The sequence below is a fragment of the Cupressus sempervirens genome, chromosome 2, assembly GCF_028749045.1.
Source record: "Cupressus sempervirens isolate cs-2001-9-10 chromosome 2, ASM2874904v1, whole genome shotgun sequence".
In the NCBI taxonomy this organism is placed as follows: domain Eukaryota; kingdom Viridiplantae; phylum Streptophyta; class Pinopsida; order Cupressales; family Cupressaceae; genus Cupressus; species Cupressus sempervirens.
Window position 1 is genome coordinate 360,529,821 of NC_143119.1, and position 21,963 is coordinate 360,551,783.

The window sequence follows — 21,963 nt, forward strand, 5'->3', positions numbered from 1 at the left end:
ACTATAGGTGGATCTCATACATAAATTATAATGTGATAACAACTATCACAACCTAAAGTGGAATTTTTCCTACACCAAGTGTTAATATAGGTGCAAACTCCTAGGTGTGTCATATGCAAGCTATAATATGCAATGCATTATCTTAAGTAAGATCAAATAAAGTTTACATAGTAAATATTTAATTACACTAATAAAATCCATCACACATCTTGTGGGAATGCAATGAAATCTCATAATTCACAAAATTATATTATTTAATGAGGACATCATCAAAGCCCCTTTTCTATCACTTTTTGTGTCTCTCTTCTTTAAAGATTGAATCTCATCATATCATTTTGAGAGCTTTTGCATAGCTAAATAAGAGCCACTGATATTATTTTTCATTTTCATAAAAGATCCATTTCCATTCTCCACAGCCTCTTGTGCACTACTTACTTTTTTGGAAACAACAAAGTATTGAATGCAAGTTCTTGGTAGATACAAAAGAATGGAGTCACTTGGGTCTTTTGAACACACATGTTCTATATGTTTATGTTATTTTATGTTTACATTTCATGAGGAAGAGGTCCATTGAGATGATGGTGGGATAGTTTATGAATCTTTTGTTTATGTTTGGGCTAGTTTAGGATAGTAATACCCCCTAATAACGAAATCTAATGTATATGTAATAGCTAGTCAATCATTAGATGAATAAAATAGGATATTTAATAATAAGAATAAATAAATAATTGTCAAGGAAAATTACAATATACCAAATTAATATAAGTAAATCAATTTTATATTAGACAAAAAATAATTTTCAAATTGATTCTGAGATGGATACAGAGTCTAAAGAGGAGCTAGAGGAGGGTAATGGGAAAAAAGGCATTTCTGGTATTGTTACTAGAAACAAGGGGAAGAATATGGATAGGGTTTCAAACATTCCTTCTAATGATGAACCTCTAATTAAGAGGATGGAGTGAAAAGGAAAGAATGTGCTTTCTTAAGGGAAGGTGGCTGACAAAGGGCCTAAGGAGGCAGATAATGAAAGAGACAATTTGGATAGGAAAAAGATTACCTGAATTATAACAAGGACAATGGTGACCAAGGTTATTTGATAGGGATATTTGGTAATCTAAGGCTAATGAACAAGGACATTAGTAGTTTGAAGCAACAGATGTAGGACATTTTGATAGAGTTTGATTAGCTCAGCAAATCTACTAGAGGGGAGAGAACTCTGGGTCAAAATATTGATAGACTTTCTAAGGTGATTGGTAATGCTAAAGAGGTTAAAAATCTTATGAAATGAGATCCACCCCTGGAAGCCAAGAATAAATCTTTGGGTCATCTAATTAAAGATTTCTAGAAAAGGTTAGATGGTACAAATAATAGAGTGACTATATTGAAGACTATGGCAGACAAAATTAATACTTTAATGAAAAAATTTGAATAGGGGAAAGGTAAAGGCTCCAAGGACATGAAAGATGGTCACAGACCAAGCAAGCATACCAAGGCTAACTCAAAAAAGACTGAGATCGTGGAAGCTAAAGAAATGGATGATTTGAAGGCCTCTGCCAATAATATGAGCATCCTTGCAAATTAGGCAGTTGATTTATTGAAGATCCTGTAGTTGTATTTGTCTTTTCTTTTTTCTTTCTTTTTGTTGTATTTTCCTATTGGTTTTTTTAAGGATTCTTGTCTTAGATAGTTTTGTTCTTAGGTGTTGATACACAATTTTTCTGGGGTTCTCTTCTCTTGTTGTTATGTTACTATGTACAAGATTTTAGGTCCTTTAAAACCTATTTTTACTTAATCAAAACATTTAATAATAATTAATAATTCAAATTATATATAAGGGTTAGTGTTTAGCACTAATAATAAAGTAATGAATAACATAATAAATAATAGTATTGACTATTTGAAATGAATCGATCTTAAGTAAATTGTGTGTGTGTCTATATATATATATATATCAATCATAGACCAATCACCTTACACTAAAGGTAAGGGAATCATTTAAATATAGGTAATCTATATGCTTAAGGAATTAGTTTGAAATTTATCACATAGTCAAGGAATGTTCTAAAGGAATCAACTAGTAAATAGATCCTAAAATTAAAACCATGTTGATAAAATTAACTATGCTAATACAAATAGGCTTGATGGTTTGGGAAGTATGGTCATACCATTCAGTGGACCATAAAAAAAGGTATAAAGGAAGGAACCATGGGGAGCTTATAGGCATGAATGACATATTATTGCATTTTTACTCATTTCCCTCTTATTAATAGAGAAAAAAATCAAGACTTTAGATAATAAAGAAAGTGAATATAAAATAAAGAGGGATTCATTTTTTTACCAAAACAAGTATTTTGGATTCATCAAAGAAAACAAAGACTTGGAAGAAGGTACTTAATAAAGAGTGGAACACACTAAGGTAGGTCCCCATGCAATTGCTAAGCTTATTTTGGCTAGCAGTCACTGCTCTATATTTTTAGCAATTATTTGTGGAGCTAGTGGTCCCATGCTTATAAATTTTTGTTGTCTAATTCCTTAGCAACTATCTTAAAAATTATTTTAAAATAAAGTCATTAATAAAAAGTAATTTGAAGAAAAGTCTAGAGACAAATCAAAGAGGGAAAACAAATTGTGGACCCACGTGTTATCTTTCCTAGTTAGTAGTGGCTGCTTATTCCTAGCCCTCTTTTTTTAATGCTTATTTTATTTTTTTAGGCATTCACTGCTCCACTAAAATAAGTGCAGATTCTATTTTATCATTTTCCTATCATTCAAACTATGCATGGGAACACTTTGACTACTTAAAACTAAGCAGAAATTAGAATTAAGTAGCTGCATGGGGACATGGGGTAAGAGAAAGTTGTTCCTAATTATACAAGGAAGAGAAAGGGATCAATAAAGGTAAGGAAGGTATGGATCTTATATTTTAATTGTAATTATGAATATATTTATATTATAATTATGAATTTATTTCTATTATAATTATGAATATAATTTTACTTATACATATATATAAACATATATATGTACGTGTAGTTATGGAATTCTAAAAGAATGACACACGTGATTTAATTTTGTTAATTGTTAATATCAAGAGAGACCCTTCTTAGGAAGTGAGTGATCTTAATATAGTTAGAAGGCCAATATATTATGTGAAGGTAACATATGCTTATGTGATAAGGGCCCTCGATAGAGAATTTTCGACCAGGAAGAACCTTAAAGGGAGAACTTCATAGAAGATAGAGAAGTAACTAGGAATGGTACTAACATTGATAATAAATCATTCAGACCTAGAGATCCTCAGAAAGGTTATGGATCCCATTATGGTGACGTCATTAAGGTTAGGGTTAGAGGGTAGAATAGTGAAATATGATTTATTATTATATAAATCCTTAAATTGGTTTTGCAAGTACTCTTGTCCTAGTTAGTGGGACATTTTGGTGATGTCAAAGCCTTAGTGTGCAATAGGTATACCACAGAGATATGGAATATCATTTAAGTATTTCTTTATTTTCATGTCCTCTTTCTCTCATCCTCTTTATATCTCCTATCTCTTTATCAACATATCTTACCATAAACATTTGTTCCTCTTTATCTCTTTGTTTCTATGTGACCCTCTATATCTCCCTATCTATCTTCACTTCTTAATCTATTCGTATATCTCTATATATTTTTCATTCTCGCAGTCTATTCATCTCTATTTCTATCTTCTTCTCCCTTCACCATATCTAGACATGTCTCCTCCTTTTATCTATCACCCCAACTCTATACATTTAGATATCTACATCTCCATATTTCTTCCCCATCTCGTCCTCTCCCTATATCTCTATCCCCTTGTATCCCTATATATCTTATTTCTACCTCTCTCCTTCTCTCTTCTTTATATGTTTATATCTTCCATCTACACTCTCTCCCTCTATCTCACTTTTTCTTCTCTTTATATCACTCTTCTTCAAATTATCCATCTCCATCTCCATACCTCTCTCTATCACCTTATACTCTCTCAATATTCCTCTGCAGCTCTCCCTCTTCCTATCACTATGTCTTTTTTTTTTTGTAATCTCTCTCTCTCTCTCTCTCTCTCTCTCTCTCTCACACACACACACACACACACACACACACATTTGGGCCATCACCATCTCACCTACTTCATTCTTAATATTAGTGGCAATATATGTGAAGAGTCAACAAATTGACTATTGCAATGAAACAAAAGATGTTATTTACAATTAATTACATTCTATATAATTAACAATCTAATCGATGAATGAAAATGTGGAATATTTACATGAAAGGAATTATCAGTATAGTAGTTTGTCTCTTAATAACATTCTTAAAATTTTCTACCATTCCCTTTAATATATTACCTTGATATATTTTTCTATCCATGTAACCATTGCATAATTCAAAAATTATACATGAAAACTGGTTATATGTATTTTTTTAATTAGGAGGCACATGTTAAAATTTTAGATAAATTTTGATTTATCCTTTTTCCAACATTGAAGACTAATTTAATAAGGTTATCTATAGATTTGACCATTATACATATGATGATGAGTTTTTAATAAGAGGAGATGATTTATAAAATGGCAAGCTACGAGTGCACCATTAAGACATGGAAAAATTACTACTTCCACATTTACTTTGTAATTTCCATGTTTAATTTATCATTTTGGATAATCAAAGAAGATTTTTGTTTGTAGTGCTCTTAACAAATGACTTTTGGTCAAAATATTTGGCTTGACAAATTGGGAGAAATAAATGTGAGGCATAAGTCTATGATATTCTTTATAGGAATTGGGAACACATAAGAATGAATGAATCCTTTGAAGTAGCATTTTATATTGTGTGTAAAATCAACATTTGCTTCATGATTTCCATGATCTTTCAATAATGAGCACTTTGAAATATATTTGTCACATTTGTCTCACATTACATAAGATGTTTTTTTCTTATGTAATCAATGTCAAGGACTATGTAATCAATTGGATTAGAACTGAGATCAAGGAGAGGCCAAAGATTAGTTGGGGGATTTGAACCTAAGATCTTCGAGAAGGACAAAGAAGAAGAAATAGAGAAAAATGACAACATCAAATGGTGGATAAGGCTAGAAGATATGAGGAATCGAGAAAAAAGAAAAGTACAAATTACTAAATTACAAATTTGTTCTCCCAATCCTTGAGAGAAAAAAGATACAAATTATGAAATGGGAAAATCTCCCTAATTAACCATAACATGTCCTCAAGGGAGCTAAATGCATTCCCTAATTTACACAGCCCATGCACACAAATATTTTTGCCATTCTAGTGGACCTACCAGTACAGTTGGTAATTATAATCTACAATTAGTGATTCTACTAGCAAATCCTCCTACAAATCCACTTTTCCTACTGACTATATTATGTCTGTCTTTGGTGCCCTCCTACTACTCAATTCAAAAAAAATTCTTCTCTCCATTTGTTCTCCAAGGGGATCTGAATATTACGGTTCATAATGTAAAGTTTGAGGTGAAAGAAAAGGGATCCTATGTGCATCGAACGACTGTTGCACTTGAAGTAGTAGATAGGATGTCACAAGAAAGAGATCAAGGGGGTTGGGCAGAGTCTCTTCAAATTCAAACAAATCTCCCCTTATTTGTTGATATATTGAAGACCAACAATCATTATTATATTTCCCTCCAATTAGTGTGTATCTTGGTTTCTTGAGACCCTTCATATGTAATGTAATTGGAGCCTATTTGTATGCTACTCCTGCTCATTTGTAAACATCCTTTTTATATATATTAATCTAATACTCTACAATCTAGACATAGCCACTATTGTGGTGAACCTGGCTAAATCTGGTGTTGTGTATTTGTCTTGCATCTGCTATAATTCTTCCGCATTTAAATCCTTTCAATTGGTATTTGAGCATAAGGTGTGTAGACTGGAAATTGGTGTTGAATTTCTAGAAAGATGGAGGATGTGAAAGTGGAGAAATTCACAGGCAAAAACTACAGCCTGTAGAAAGTGCATATGCGCTCTTTGCTGGTTAAGCAAGACTTATCAGGCGTAATTGAAGGAAAGACTAAGAAACTAGCTACAATGTTGAATGAAGATTGGCAAAAGACTGATGAGAAGGCAATGGTATCAATGTTTCTCTTACTATTGTAAAATGTCTTGTTCAATGTCTCAATCAAAAAGAAAATGAAGGAAGTTTCGGACAAACTTCAAAATATGTATCAAACAACATTGGCTGCAAATAAAATCTTCATTATGAAGCTCTACAAACTAAAAATGAAGGAAGGGATTGCGATGTCAAATCATATAAATGATTTGAACACTCTACTATGTCAAGCAACCTCAGTTGGTATGACTCAAGATGATGAAGCCAAAGTCATCATCTTGTTATGTTCCTTACTTGACAGTTGGAATCCCGTAGTTATAGCTATAAGCACTTCAAACTCCACAAAGACAAAGTTGGGCTAAAAGAATTTGTTTCCACCTTACTAAGTGAAGACATGAGAAGAAGTAACATAGACTCCTCATCTAGTGATGCTCTCACCATGGTCAGTACTGAGCGAAGGGGAAGAAGCCATCATAGAGGTAATAATCATAACAATGAAAGGAAATCTAGATCACCCAATCGATCAAAGTCAAGAGGTAGGAATGGAGAGTGCTAGTTTTGTGGTAAGCTTGGTCACACAAAAAGAAATTGTTGAGCTTATAAGAAAGCACAAGAAAAAGTGAGAAACATTGAAGCAAATACACCCTATGAGAAAGATGAAACTATTTTAATTCTTTCTATAAGTGACTCAAAATCATATTCATGGGTGATAGATTCTCGAGCCTCCTTCCATGTCACTTCATGTATGGATTGTTTCACAAATTACCATGAAGGACAATTTGGAGAGGTATTTCTTGGAGACAACAAATCTCAAATCTTGTGAAATAGTTGGCAAAGGTGACATTTTGTTATAGTTGGAAGATGAAGGACAATGGTTGCTAAAAGATGTTTTCCATGTTCCCAAGTTAAGGCAAAATCTAGTTTCTATTAGTCAACATTTTGCACAAGGATATTATCCATCCTTACATTTGAATACTTGGAAAGTCACCAAGGGTTCAAGGATCATTGCGAAGGGAAATAAAGTTGGTAATCTTTATCTTTTTGAAAAGCCTACAAAAGTAGGGGTTGTTGTGATAGTCATGGGCAGCGAAGTGATACTTTGGTATCAAAGACTAGGCCACATGAGGAAAAAGGGCCTTGAGGTAATGCTCAAAAGGGATAAACTACCGAGTCTCCAATTAGAAAACTTGGAGTTTTGTGAACATTGCCTACATGGAAAGAAAAAGTGGGCTAGCTTCTTGAAAGATGGACATGACCTGAAGGAAAAACCATTGGAACTTTTACACTCGGACGTCTTTGGTCCTATCGAGGTAAGTTCCTTAGGAGGTGCAAAGTTTTTTGTTACTTTCCATAATGATTGTACTAAGAAAGTATGGATATATATGATGGCCAATAAATCTAAAGTATTTTCTAAATTCAAAGTTTTCAAAGCTCTTGTTGAAAACCAAAGAGATCACAAGATTAAATGCTTGAAAATGGATTATGGAGGTGAGTTTTATTTGTTGGAGTTTGAAAATTATTGTGCAGATAATGGTATTTGTAGGGTGAAAGTTGTGCCCTATCCCCCTCAAGAAAATGGGGCAGCGGAAAGACTCAACAGGACTATAATGGAGAAAGCTTGGTGTATGCTTTCAAATGCAGGTTTGGGAAAAGAATTCTGGGTTGAGGCATGTGATGCAACTGTATATCTGATTCATCGAAGTCCTTCTTCAAGGTTGAACTTCAGAATTCCATCAGAAGAATGGCAAGGCAGAAGAGTTTCATACTCTTATCTTAAAGTATTTGGTTGTCAAGCTTTCATACATGTTCCTAAAGAAAAAGGAAGCAAGTTGCATCCTAAATCTGAGCCTTGCATATTCGTTGGATATGGAGAGGATCAGTTTGGCTTCAAACTTTGGAATTTAGTTGATAAGAAAATTATTGGAAGTAGAGATGTAGTTTTTAATGAGAAAGTATTTCCTCATTCTAAGGATGAGATTCCTACCAAAGAATACATCCCTCTATTTGAGATGATGAACAATGGTACAAAGTTATAGCATGGACACTCTGTTGATTCATCACAGACATCACAATCTGGAAACTCATCTCACTCTTCTATGAGCAATGAATGACATGTACCAAGACAAAATAATTTGACACAAACATATATGGTGGATTAAATTTCTTACCCACCACACAATTTTTTCTCTCCTCGTGACTATAGAAGTCTTGACAATTCCAATTCTATGATGAATGAATGCCATGGTGGAGAAAATGAGGCTCACCATCTTATAATGGAGGCAACAACTTTACACTTTGTAAACCATGACCTGCACATTCCCAATTATATGGGTGGGCCCTATGCTACCACAAAATTAGTGGAAAAATAGAGCCATGACCACATGGCTAATAAGTGGAAATACCATGGAATGCAGGGCAATGATAATTACATGGAAATCGCACCTCACAATAATGTTGAAAACCTACAATCTTGTACCCTTGTTGTAATTTCTGATGAATAGGTTCAGTGTAATAATGTGTGAACTCTCCTTGACAATGTATACATTAAACATGATGGACTACAAACACTCAATGTTGAGTCTTTGAACTAGTGGCTACCAAATATTACTGGCCCCATGACATTGTGAGATCGCACAAGATACAGGATATGTGATAGTTATCCATGGATGGTCCTCCTTCCATGCACAATGACCATCAAGGCTATACTCTCCATAGAATGGGAGGTTCTTTTACCTCACACCATGACTTGCCATTACATTCACGGCAATTGAAAATGTTTGGAGAACCTCTAAATCATGGTCTTTCACCATAGGCTCACACAAATTCTTTAATGGGCCAAATGCCAATAAACAAATATGCCAAGTAGAATTCACAGAACAATTTAGGCATATCACTTTAGAATCATGGGTGTGCTGAAATAGAGAGGTAGGGAACTATGAAATACAACCATATCAATAAAGAGGGAGTTAAAATTTTGAATAGGAAAACCTCTATCTCTGGTTCTTGATTCAAATTAATTCAAGCTCAAACAGAGAATGTTGAAACTCAATTAAGAAGACCTAATCGAGAAAGGAGAATGCCAGCTAAATTTTCAAATTATGAGTTGTTATTTTTTGAAGAGGTTGAGCCTTCACTTTTGATTTTTGAATTCTTAGAACCAACAACTTATAAATCTGCACTCAAAGATGTATACAGTGAAAAATGGCAAGTTGTGATGCATGAAGAAATGGATTCTTTACTCGAGAATTGAACTTGGGATTTGGTCTCTCTTCTGTCAAATTGAAGACCACTCAGGAACAAGTGGGTATATCAACTGAAAGAGGAAGTGGAAGAAAAACAATTCTTCAAGGCCAGATTGGAGGTAAAGGGATTTGATCAACAAAAGGGGATAGATTTCAACAAAATCTTCTCACCTATTGTGAAGATGACAACTATCCAAACTGTTTTGGGATTAGCAGTAGCTTGGGATCTTGAGTTAGAACAACTTGATCTGAAAACTGCATTCCTACATTGTGATGTAGAAGAGGAAATAACTATGGAGCAACCTCAAGGGTTTTTTAAGAAGGGGTATGAACATATTTATTACAGATTAAATTGGAGCTTGTATGGCATCAAACAAGCCCCAAGATAGTGGTATATAAATTTGATCGCTTCATGACTGAACACAATTTCACAAGATGCGAATCAGATCCATGCATTTACTTCAAGAAACTTCCTAGTGGTGAGTTTGACATTCTTCTTCTTTACGTTGATGACATGTTAGTAGTTGGCACACATAAAAGAATAGTTAATGAGTTGAAAGAGAAATTGGCACACAAATTTGCAGTGACAGATTTAGGGGCAGCCAAAAATATTCTTGGCATGACAATCACAAGGGATAGGAAAAAGTGAGAAATCACTCTGTCTCAAAAACAATACATTGACAAAGTTGTTGAAAGATTTGGCATGGCTGATGCAAAAGCAGTTCCTATTCCTCTCACTGGTCATTTCCAATTAAGTTCTAAATTGTGCCCAAAAACACAAGAAGAAAAAGAATTCATCGAGAAAATTCCTTACAATTTAGCTATTGGTAGCATTATGTATGCTATGGTTTCTACTTGCCTTGACATTGCTCATGTGGTGGGAGTTGTAAGTAGGTTCATGAGCAATCCCAGAAAAGCTTATTGGGAAGCCGTCAAATGGATACTAAGGTATCTAAAAGGCACTTCAAATTATGTCTTATGTTTTGGAGGAAACAAGGTTCAATTGCAAGGTTACATTGATTCTAATCTTTGCCGGAGATTTGGACAAATGTAGGTCTACCACTAGTTATACCTTCATATTTTTTGAAGCTGCAATCAGTTGGGCTTCATGGTTGCAACATTTCATTGCTCTTTCTTCAACTGAAGTTGAATACTTAGCTCTTTTTGAAGGTGCAAGGGAAATGATTTGGCTTTAGCAGTTGTTTGGTGACTTGAAAGTTTATCAAAGTGAATATAATCTATTTTGTGGTAGCCGTAGCGCAATCTTCATGGCACATAATCATTCATCACAATGTCGCTCCACACACATTGGTGCACATGCTCACTTTGTTCGTAATGCAATCGAAGAGGGCAAGCTAAAAGTTCTCAAGATTGATACCAAGATCAATCTAGTTGATATATTCATGAAGGTTGTCGCCAAAGAGAAGTCTGAATGTGCTAGAACTTCACTTGGGCTTGTGAAGAAAAGATAAACCTTATTTTGAGCATGTTAGTGTAGTTTTTTATTTTTCTTATTTTGCTAGGTTTTTCCTACACTTTTAATAATCTCGCTTAGGTTAATAAAGCATGTCTTATTAGGTGAATGGTTGTGAGGTGTCACCTTCCTACATGTGAGTGTCAATTAGCTATCTTGGGAAGATACTTTGCTATCTTTAGTCTGATAGATGGTTGCTCCTCATTGGTTGGTGTTGCCACCTCCTCCCTCTTCCTAGCCTATATAAGCATGCTACCTGGCTTGTATTTGTATCTCTTTCTTTTTGCATCCTCTTAATGCTATTTTGCTTCCGGCATTTGCATTACTCTCTTGGAGACTAACTCTATGATGCTATTTTGATTTTGTATCATTTGCATTCATAGTTTAGATATTTACTCTTTGCACTAGTTTTCTGGGTTATTAATCTTTTCAGATTCTAACATGGTATCAGAGCTTTTCTATGTGCAAGAGTAGATTTTAGTTTCCTTATTTGAGAGATTCGAGGGGGGGGGGGAAATAAACTTTATTGTAGTTTTTTGAAAAATGAAGTATGCTCTTCTCTTGCATCTTTGGATGATCCTGAGAATCAGAAAAGTTTTGACAAAAACAGTTTTTCTATGGGGTTTCAATCTCAAATCTGACAACCAACTTGCATATTTGGAGTTTTCAATCAGTTTTGCAGGTTCCAGCATGCCATTGATGGACTTAAGAAGCTGATCCAGCATTTGCATGTCATATTTTGGTTGCTGGGGTCGTTTTCTGATTTTTGGAGCCATTTTTTACAGTTAAAGGCGTCTGATTTACACTACAGCAACATCTTCTGTTCATCAGCAAGAAAAACGTTTTCTGGGTTTTGTTCGCAGCCCCAAAAAAACATCTGGGTATCTTTTAGATTTTGCATGCAAAGCTACAGCCATACCCCTCTCCGTTGGCAGCCGCAGATTTGAATGCAATTTTCAAATGTCTCGTTCTTGCTCATACGGACTCCGATTTTGACGATTCTTGTTATGAAATTGGCTATTTTTTTTGTGCTCTATCCACTAGCAGAGTTGGTTTTTGATTTTCATGCATGAATTCTTCAGAAATTGCAGATTCTCAGCTGTGACTGTGCACAGTTCTCATTTTGGAAACTTCGAAGGATCATAACTTTCTCATACAACCTCGTATCGAGGCGATTCTTTTTTTTGAAAGTGCATGATTTTTCGAGTAGATCGCAGTGGTACTATTTGTTTTCTTGATTATTGTGCCCAAGTTTCACTTTTAGCATATGCTCTTCATGAGGAGGCCCTATCGGTTTTTCTTCTGTAACTTGTGCATACAGAGGTATTTTTCTGATCCGAAAGAAGCATCAAAAAGCTGGTTCTGAGACGGAGATGTTGGTATAGGTTTTTTGAGTTTTGATGTAGTTTGCTTGCCTGTTATGGCAGTCAAAGTTAGATGTTCTATTTTGCACTCTGGGAGGCATATCTTGAGCTTCCGATCTCTAATTTTGGACTTCTTTATATCGCTGGAAAGCTCTTTCTGTGCTCTTTCCAGTGATGCTAGTTGTTGTTCCAGATTCTGTTCCAGACACATCCTATTTAGTCTTTTGCATTTTAGCATTCTAGTGGATATTTTGTTTGTTTCAGGTCCGGAGATCGATTTTGTTGCTTCAGTTGCTTCGTTTTGGGCTTTACCTTCTATTGTTTCAGCCTTATGTTTTTTTTGATCATTTTTGATATTCATTGTAAGCATCTTTATGCAACGCACTGAGATAAAGTGCCACTCTTGCGATTCGGGATCCTTTTCATCATTGTGATTCGTTGTACTCGCACTAATATATAAAGTGCCATGGGGGGGATAGTTGTTTGCCGCTTATAGGCCCTCTTTCTCTAATTCCTCATGCAGTGTCGATGACACATGCCTTTATTTGTGTTTGTACCTCACTCTCGATGTGTTTGGCTCCTGTGTTGTAGGAGATTTTTGGCCCATCTTTTCAGCTGCCTGTCACCTCACCTACCTTAAGGGGAGGTTATATTGTTGTTCTATGCTTCTTTGGTTGATGGTTCCTGCCTTCTATTTCCATGGAGGTTCCTTTGGTTGATGGTTCGTGCCTTCTATTTCCATGGAGGTTCCTTTGGTTGATGGTTCGTGCCTTCTATTTCCATGGAGGTTCTACAGATCAACATTTTGAAAGAGTTTTGCGGTTCTTCATGCTTCAGTGATGCTTCTTCTTCATGATCACTCCTTGTTCCTATTTTAGGGGACAATTTTCCTAGCGGGAGACTTCTTCAGTTCTTCACTAGGTTCTTACCTCTTTTTGGGGGAGGGTTTTTCCCATGTGGTTTTCTCTCTTTCCCCGCTTTCAGAGGTTGCATCTTCTTGCATTGTACTTGGGTACCTAACATGGCCTCGTTGTCGGGACCCATTTCTACATCCACCTAAGCTTCGCTTATGGGGGGGTGTTAGTGTAGTTTTTTATTTTTTTTATTTTGCTAGGTTTTTCCTACACTTTTAATAATCTCGCTTAGGTTAATAAAGCATGTCTTATTAGGTGAATGGTTGTGAGGTGTCACCTTCCTACATGTGAGCGTCAATTAGCTATCTTGGGAAGATACTTTGCTATCTTTAGTCTGATAGATGGTTGCTCCTCATTGGTTGGTGTTGCCACCTCCTCCCTCTTCCTAGCCTATATAAGCATGCTACCTGGCTTGTATTTGTATCTCTTTCTTTTTGCATCCTCTTAATGCTATTTTGCTTCCGGCATTTGCATTACTCTCTTGGAGACTAACTCTATGATGCTATTTTGATTTTGTATCATTTGCATTCATAGTTTAGATATTTACTCTTTGCACTAGTTTTCTGGGTTATTAATCTTTTCAGATTCTAACAGAGCAAGGTATTGGGTGATCAGTGCAACATTGGTTATCCTTCAGGTGGGAGTTTGTTGATATATTGAAGGCCAATAGTCATTATTATCTTTCCCTCCAATTAGTGTCTCCTGGTTTCTTGAGACTCTTCGTATGTGATGTAATTGGAGCCTATTTATATGCTGCTCCTGCTCATTTGTAAACATCCTTTATATATATATATATATATATATATATATATATATATAATACATTGCAGTCTAGACATAGCCACTATTGTGGTGAACCAAGATAAATTTGGTGTTGTGTATTTGTCTTGTGTCTGCTATAATTCTTCCACATTTAAATCCTTTCATTATCAACATTTGATCTCACTCTTCATTTTTATTTCACAAATCTGGCTTTTAATTATTTTGAAATAAGTGGAACCACATAATTAACTATTGATTAGTTTGAGGGGACATGACTAAAGAGTCTCTACAACTTCATTTATTTATATTTTTGTTAAATTGCATACAATTATGTGTCGCTTCCACCCTACTCTCGATTCATGGTATTGCCCATCCTCTTTTTCTTAACTTATTCCTATTTTGTTAGATTATAGATAATTTGGTGTATTTGAATCTAAGCCACTAAGCTAGGCATTCAAGACGATTATGAGGCTTTGATAGCTTATGCACATGCAAAAATGTATACCGTAACCACAAGTTTGGTCACTATTGAATTCAATGATATGGAAATTGATATTAGATCAATGGCCAACATCGCTAGCAATATTGGCCATCAATGTCAATTTTTAGCTTAGCCACTTAAAAATGAAAAATGAATGTGGAGCACAAGAATGTACCTACCTAGGCTTTTAATGTCAGTTTAATGGCTGATAGTTCATCATTGGAGGAAGATGTCAATAGAAGCGTGCACATATTTGGTGTGCTGGTCTCTGAGGACTATTTTTTCTTTGGATCTATCATTGACGTGGAAAGTGCTAAAAATTGATGGATCAAATTCCTTCAATGGATTCTCTTTGTGACATTATTAGTCATTAGATTAAAAATTTAGCTTCTCACTCTCATATAGGGAACACCTTTGGCATAATAAAGAGGGATTCATTTTTTATCAGAATAAGTATTTTAGATTTATTAAAGCAAACAAAGAATGGAAGAAAGAAGGGAGTAAATTAAGAGAGACATTTCTAATTATACAAGGAAGACAAGGGGATCCAGTAAAGTAGTGAAGGTATGATTCTAATAGTTTAATTGTAATTATGAATATATTTTTATTGTACTTATGAATATATTTCTATTATATTTATAAATATATTTTTACTTATATATAAAATTATATATGTATATGTAGTTATGGAATTGTAAAAGAATGATACACATGATTTAATATGTTTAAGATCAAGAGAGTCCCTTCTTGAGAAGAGAGTGATCTTAATATGGTTATAAGGCCAAAATAATCTATTGAAGGTAACATTTGCATGTGATAAGGGCTCTAGACAGAGAATTTATTTACCAAGAAGAACCCTAAAGGGAGCACTTTATAGAAGACAAAGAAGTAACTAGGGATGGCACTAGAATTAATATTATATCATTCAAGGCCTAGATATCCTCAGAAGGGTTATGGATCCTGATATGGAGATATATTTAAGGTTAGGTTTAGAGGGTAGAGTAGTGAAATGTGATTTATTATTGTATAACTTGTAACATTGGTTTTGCAGGTACTCTTGTGTAGTTAGTGGGGACATCACAAGGATTCATAATTCAAAAAAATTGTCCAAGAGAAGTTGGCACAAGACTGCATTAGGTGCTTTTGGGAACTCAACCTTTGGGTTAGAGACCTTCCTTTGTCCTCCATTGACCCTCTCCTTGTAGGCTACTCATTTCTCAACGAGAAACTAGGTATTTCAGATATTACATTCAATAGAGCATGGTTTGGACATGATGGCACCCTTTTTCTTAGGTCTCTCTCAATGGCCAATCGATTACAAGCTCTTAGGAAAAAGAAGAAGCACTTCCCTCTTCCCACTAAGATATTTCTTGATGGGGACCTCATAAAATCACAGGTAGTTGAACTAAAGCACTCTAGGAGTCTCGTGGTGGAGGCAAGACATAATAGAAAATGGGTAGTTATAAGGAATCTAAAAGTAGTTATTTGTGACTCACCTCCCAATGGTTGGGAAGTGAGACATGCCAGAGCCAAATGATGGTTAGATCACCAAAAATTGGGCAAGCCTAAGCCCCCATTGGCTCTCTACTTGTCAACTGTTGGAATGGAAATGGCTCCCTGTGGTCTTTGCTAGGCTTACTTCATGATGCAGTTGGGTCTGTTGATTTGTTGGTTGTTACCGAGATATATGAGAGTCCCGCATGACCTCTTCCAAGTTACACAAGGTATCAATGGCTTTCAGTTTGTAGAGAGGAAGTCCGCACTTCCAAAGGAGTACGTGATTCTGGTGGAGTTGCATGTTTGATTAGAGATGATATGTTTAGTACTACCACATTGGTTCTTTTTGACACTTATGCCATATTTATGTGGATTTGTGTTGAAGACACCAACCGCCGTTAAATTGATATCTTCATTGTTGTTTGCTACATTCCATCAGCTTCCTCACCTTATGCCATGCATAGTGTTGAGGATAGGAACACTTTTATAGACCTATACAAGAGCATCTCCAAGTTTGGGGCTATGGGTGACATCATCATCTTAGCAGATTTTAATGCACAAACTAGAGATCTCTAGACCCCCTAGTATGACCGTGGGTTTGACTTGATTTGTACTACAAAGAGGGATCCTACTAGTATGGGGCTTTGACACTTGTTTGAGGATCACAGTGGGCCTCTTTCTTGCTATGGTCGTTGCCTTCTCTAGATCTGTGAGTCATCTAACCTAGTAATTCTGAATGACCTCTCTTGCTTCCCAAGCTCTGAGCTTTTTACATGTTGGCCTCATAGTGGGGGTGTGAGCGTGGTTGATTACATCCTCATTTTTGCTTGTTTCCTCCCCTCCATCCATAAATTTACCATCTCCTGTCTTCCCTTGGCTGATCATGCTCTCCTTAGCCTTTCCATCTCTAATCCTCCTACTCAGATCCAACCCCATACTCGTTTCTGTTTCAATAAGAGTGATCAAGATATCTTCATCTTTCATCTAAGAAGATTCCTTTATCCCGCTAGCTTCATAGATCACAGTTAGGTGTCCACCATATTTCACTCACTTGCCACCACAATTTGGGAGTTTGCTCTCCTCTCTATCCCCTACTGCTCTACTTGCCACACCCCCAGATCTACTTGACGAAATACTTGTCCCATGAACTAGTGGTTTGATGATACCTGTAAAACTTTCCACCATTCCTCATGCTTGGTTTTTGATACTCATTCCCCCTCTTTCACCAACATACGACTCTCTTACAAATGCTTTCTTCACCATAAGAAGTAGTTATTTATTGCTTCACAGGGTAGATCCCTCCGCGACATGCTTATATATTGTCCCAAGATGTTTTGGTGCATCATGTTCCCTTGACATCCCCAACCCTTGTCCACCCTAACCTTCGCTTCCTCACCTCCCATGTCTCCATGCTGTATGAAATCTCGGGTCAGCTCACTCCCCTTCCCATCTTACCCCCCCACTATCACTTGTTCTCCACCTCCAACATTTACGAGGTCATCAGACTTATGAGATGCAGTAGGGCAACTAATGAAGAGGGTTTTTAGGCTAAGGTCTTCAAGCTTGGTACCACGATCTTGGGCCCTTATCTCTCTACTCTTTAATAGAGTGATTTGTTGTGGTTTTTTGGACTCATTGTCAAGACACATTATTCACTTGATTCATAAGTCTAGGTTGGCTTTTGATCCTAAAAACTATAGGATCATCATGATTGGGCATACATTTTCCAAACTTTATGCCACAACGTTGAATACTATTTTATCTACTAAGCTTGACAGGAGAAATTGCAGGGCTAAGGGCCAAGCAGGCTTCAAGCTAGACTACCAGACCATGGGGACACTATGGGCTATTGTTGAGGAGCCCTAACACCACTCGAAGAAAGTCTATTGTTGTTTTGTGGATTTTCATAAGGCTTTTGATTCCATCCCTAGAGAGACCCTTTTTTAGAGACTTAGATATATTGGTATTAATGAGATCTTGACAATTATCATGAGGTTATATGAGATAGTGGTAGGTAGACTCAGGACCATCGAGGGCCTCTCTAACCCTATCTAGAACACCATTGGGGTGAAGCTGGGCTACCCTCTCTCACCCACCTTGTTCGAGATCTACATTGATTAGCTCAAGGCCTTTCTTAGTGACTTCTCACTTCCTAGTGATGGTTGTCATCTACACCAAGTATTGATATCCATCCTTCTCTTTGTTGATGATGTGGTTCTTCTTGCTTCTTCTCCTGAGGGTCTTAAGAGGCTTCTGGATATACTTGCATCTTTTTGTAACATGAGATAGCTAGTTGTGAACCTGGAGAAGACTTGTGTTATGGTCTTCAATAGTCTGAAGACTTCGCATCTCTATTTTCAGTTTTAGGGTCGAGAAGTTGAGATTACATCATCTTACACATACCTTGGGGTTAAGTTTTTCAGATCCCATTTTAGCTTGAGATCAACCATTCAACCTCAGATCAACAAAGGGCTGGGTTCCCTTGCCATGCTTGAGAGATAGTGCTTCAAATATCACTTTCAGGACACATCGACTAAGATATCCCTCTTGGATTCCTTAGTAAGACCCCCAATGCTATATGGTTTAGTGATATAGGGGCCTTCCTGTTTGGACTCAGATTGGGCCATGATTGAGCGTACCTAGACTCTGCTCCTTCGTTAGGTTATTAGATGTCATAGATCTACCCCCCATAGTGTTATTTTGGCTAAGTTTGGAGCCCACCCATTCAGGCTTGTAGCTATTTTTGACCTGATCTAGTTTCTCCACCATCTTTGAGGCTTTGCAAACTCGAATGAAGGCCAACACAAATACCCTAACTTAGCCTACTGTTCTTTAGTTGCTATTGTAGACTCCGATCTAGCCACTAGAGCTCGATGTTGGTATGCTTAGGCTACTACCTTGTCGAGATTGGTTGGGATTGACGTCGACCGTCTCCCTCTCGCCAGGAGTTCAATGGGTATGTCAGACTTGACATCTATAGGCAACATATTATCTAAACCTGGGTTGATCCACTTAGGGTCCTACGTCCGAGGATGGCATTCTACACCGAACACTTCTTAGATATTTGGGATGGGATTATTGTATGCCCTAACTACTTACACAGAGATTGGACACATGCCCTATGTATCTCCCTTGGTTCCTTCAGGGTGGGCTCACACTGACTCCAGATCCAGGTCAATCACCATATTGATAGAGAGGATCAACTTTCTAGACTTTGTACCTTAGCAGAGGTAGAATTTGAGACCCATTTACTTTTTAGATGCCCCATATACTATGAGACTAGAGGGAGATTTCATTTTCTGTTTAGAGAATGCAGATCCCTCTTAGATTTCTATAGGTACACAGATCAACGTTGCATTGCGCTCTATCTCCGTGAGTCCTTACAGCTTCATGACCACACTTTACAACTTTCATTCCCACAAGCCAGACCCATGCACAACTTATCACAACCTTCTTTTCGCCCTTAGCTCTGGCTTAGGGTGTGAAACAACCATGCAATTTCCCTAACAATGGTCATTCCAGATTAGTGAGACCCTGTAGTGGACATCTTCGCTAGCTACACTCCTCTTGTAGTAGTTAGCGACACCACAGGACCTCTGGTAGCTACTGGCCATATTAGTAATTGTTGGATGTTTCCCCTTTGAGAATGGATACCTAATCCTTTTCATGGTGTCTCCTACTCTCTTCTTCATTTATTGTGCTTGTTCTTTTGTGGACACCATTTAGTGCTCTATTTGTTCACTATCTTCTTGGTTGTTAGCTTCCAGTCCCATAGACCCATGTTGTAGTCTTTTGTTGGACATTAATAAAATTATATTATCTTATCTTATCATCACTAAGTGGCTCCCTTATCTTTGTACCTAAATGCAAATTTAAAATTGCCAATAGCATAATGGTTGTTTACTAAGTCACCTTAACACACACACACCAAAAAAATAAATAAATAAAATTTAAAAATAAAATAAAATCATGAAAATGAAAAGTTCAGATAAAAACATTTGTGGTAGCATTATCCTAATATAAATATGGAAGTGAGTCCCACTAAGTGCTCAATGAATTATTTTAAGATAACATTTTTTCGAACTTAAGAAAAAATGCTTTTGAAACTTTACACCTTAAATAAATGAACGAAAGCTATGAAATGATTCTAGTTTTTATAAGTATTGTGATACAATAATGACTTAGAAGGCATCTTATTTAAAATAAATAAATAAATAGGTATACAATTTATATAATTTTCATAAGAATTGTAGAACATTCATAACTTAGAAAGTATTGTATGCTCATAAAGATCGTCACATACTTTAAAGTGTTTAATGTGCTGAATTGCATTGCCTTATCATCATTACTGACATAAATGCAAAACAAATATCATCAATAATAAGCCCACACCAATAACATTTGAATATTGAAGAAAAATAACATTAAACCTATGCAAGAGACAACACTAAAAAAATTAAAATAATGTAAAAGAAATTGATGCCCCTCACAATACAACACAACAATCGCCTTGAAAACTCATTTGAAAAAGAAAATGGATCTAGCAAAATTTTTAAAAATTGGAACAATTGAAACACTCATTACACTCATTTATTCACAAATATAACTCATTTATAGATAAAATAAAAATTTAATGGATTCCTATAATTATGTTATTTGTAATGATCGCTAACTGGAATTGTTCAACAATAATGAAGACTTGGCGACAACAAACTAAGACTAATGTGCACAACTATTGCTCTTTATTGACAAAGGCATAATACATAAACAATTAAATTATAGGACATTCTCTAACACCCCTAGTAATGAATAGTTGAATTTTGATGGAATTTTTTCATATCTCTACATAGCACAAATGAATATCTAAATCTACACAACATTAATTAGAACAATATTAAGTGCAATATTTAGATGTCATTCCTTGAAAACATTTCTTGGACTAGTAAGAGACCACTTCGCACACTCCCCATCGCCTGCACCAAGTATTGTCACCTAGCTATCATCCAAGTTTCCAACATCATTAGACAACACCTACACATGAAGTGTCCCTTCAACCTTGTAAAGATACAATGTTCAACTTTTGAATTTCAGACCCCTCTTAAACAATTGTACACCAAACCTCACATGTATGTCTCATAAGCTTAGTGAGGTATAATTTCTTTGGTCCAAAGCACCTTAAAACTATTGAGGATCTAACTATCTTCTACATCCTTCATTGTCTTCAAGGTGTTTGTCTTAAAAATAGGACAAGTGCTTTTTCTTGAATAAACTCATCATCACTTTCACCGGAAAGGTTCTTTTCGAAGAAAGAAAACTTCCATGATCAATGCCTACAATAAAAATTTAAAAAGCAGACAACACAATACTAAGAAACAAAGATACCTTCAAATAGAGATACTCAATTGTATTCCTCCTTGAATGCTCAATTGGGAAACTTTGGTCTTACTCATTGGTTGGAGCATGTAGATATCTCAAGGCATAGAGTAGGGCTAAAAATACACGTTTGAAGAAATTTATTCTTGCATTCTCCAATAGTCCTATATACACTAAATCAAGTAGGGCTGAGTCAATTACATGCAAGTTGACACATTAACTACCATGAATTCAAGATGTTAAAGGGGCTTTAATGCCGAATTAAAATTTGGAGCAATTGAAACACGTACTACACTCATTTGTTCATTGATAAAAATATAATTTTAGATTAAAAAACTATTATTATTTCTTATATTCATATCACTTGCATTGAGAACTAATTGTAGTTGTTCAATAGTAGACTCAAACAACTCTAAGACTTCCACATCTAAAGTAATCATTCACTGTACAATGACAAACCCTAATACAAGTGCATATTCATAAGCACGATAATAAAGACAACTATGTTATGATACAATTGAATGCCAAACCACATACCAAAAACACACCTATAAGTATAAATAAAATTAAATTCTCTTACCTTTAACCCACTCATGGACACTTCTGCCATAATGACATCCTTGTAATTGTAATACTATAGTATAAAAGAAATGTATTAAATAATTATATATTACATATTCAAATAAGATGATTAAAAATATAGAGTAAAAAATTATAATATTAAAAAATATAAGATATAGAATAGAAATCCA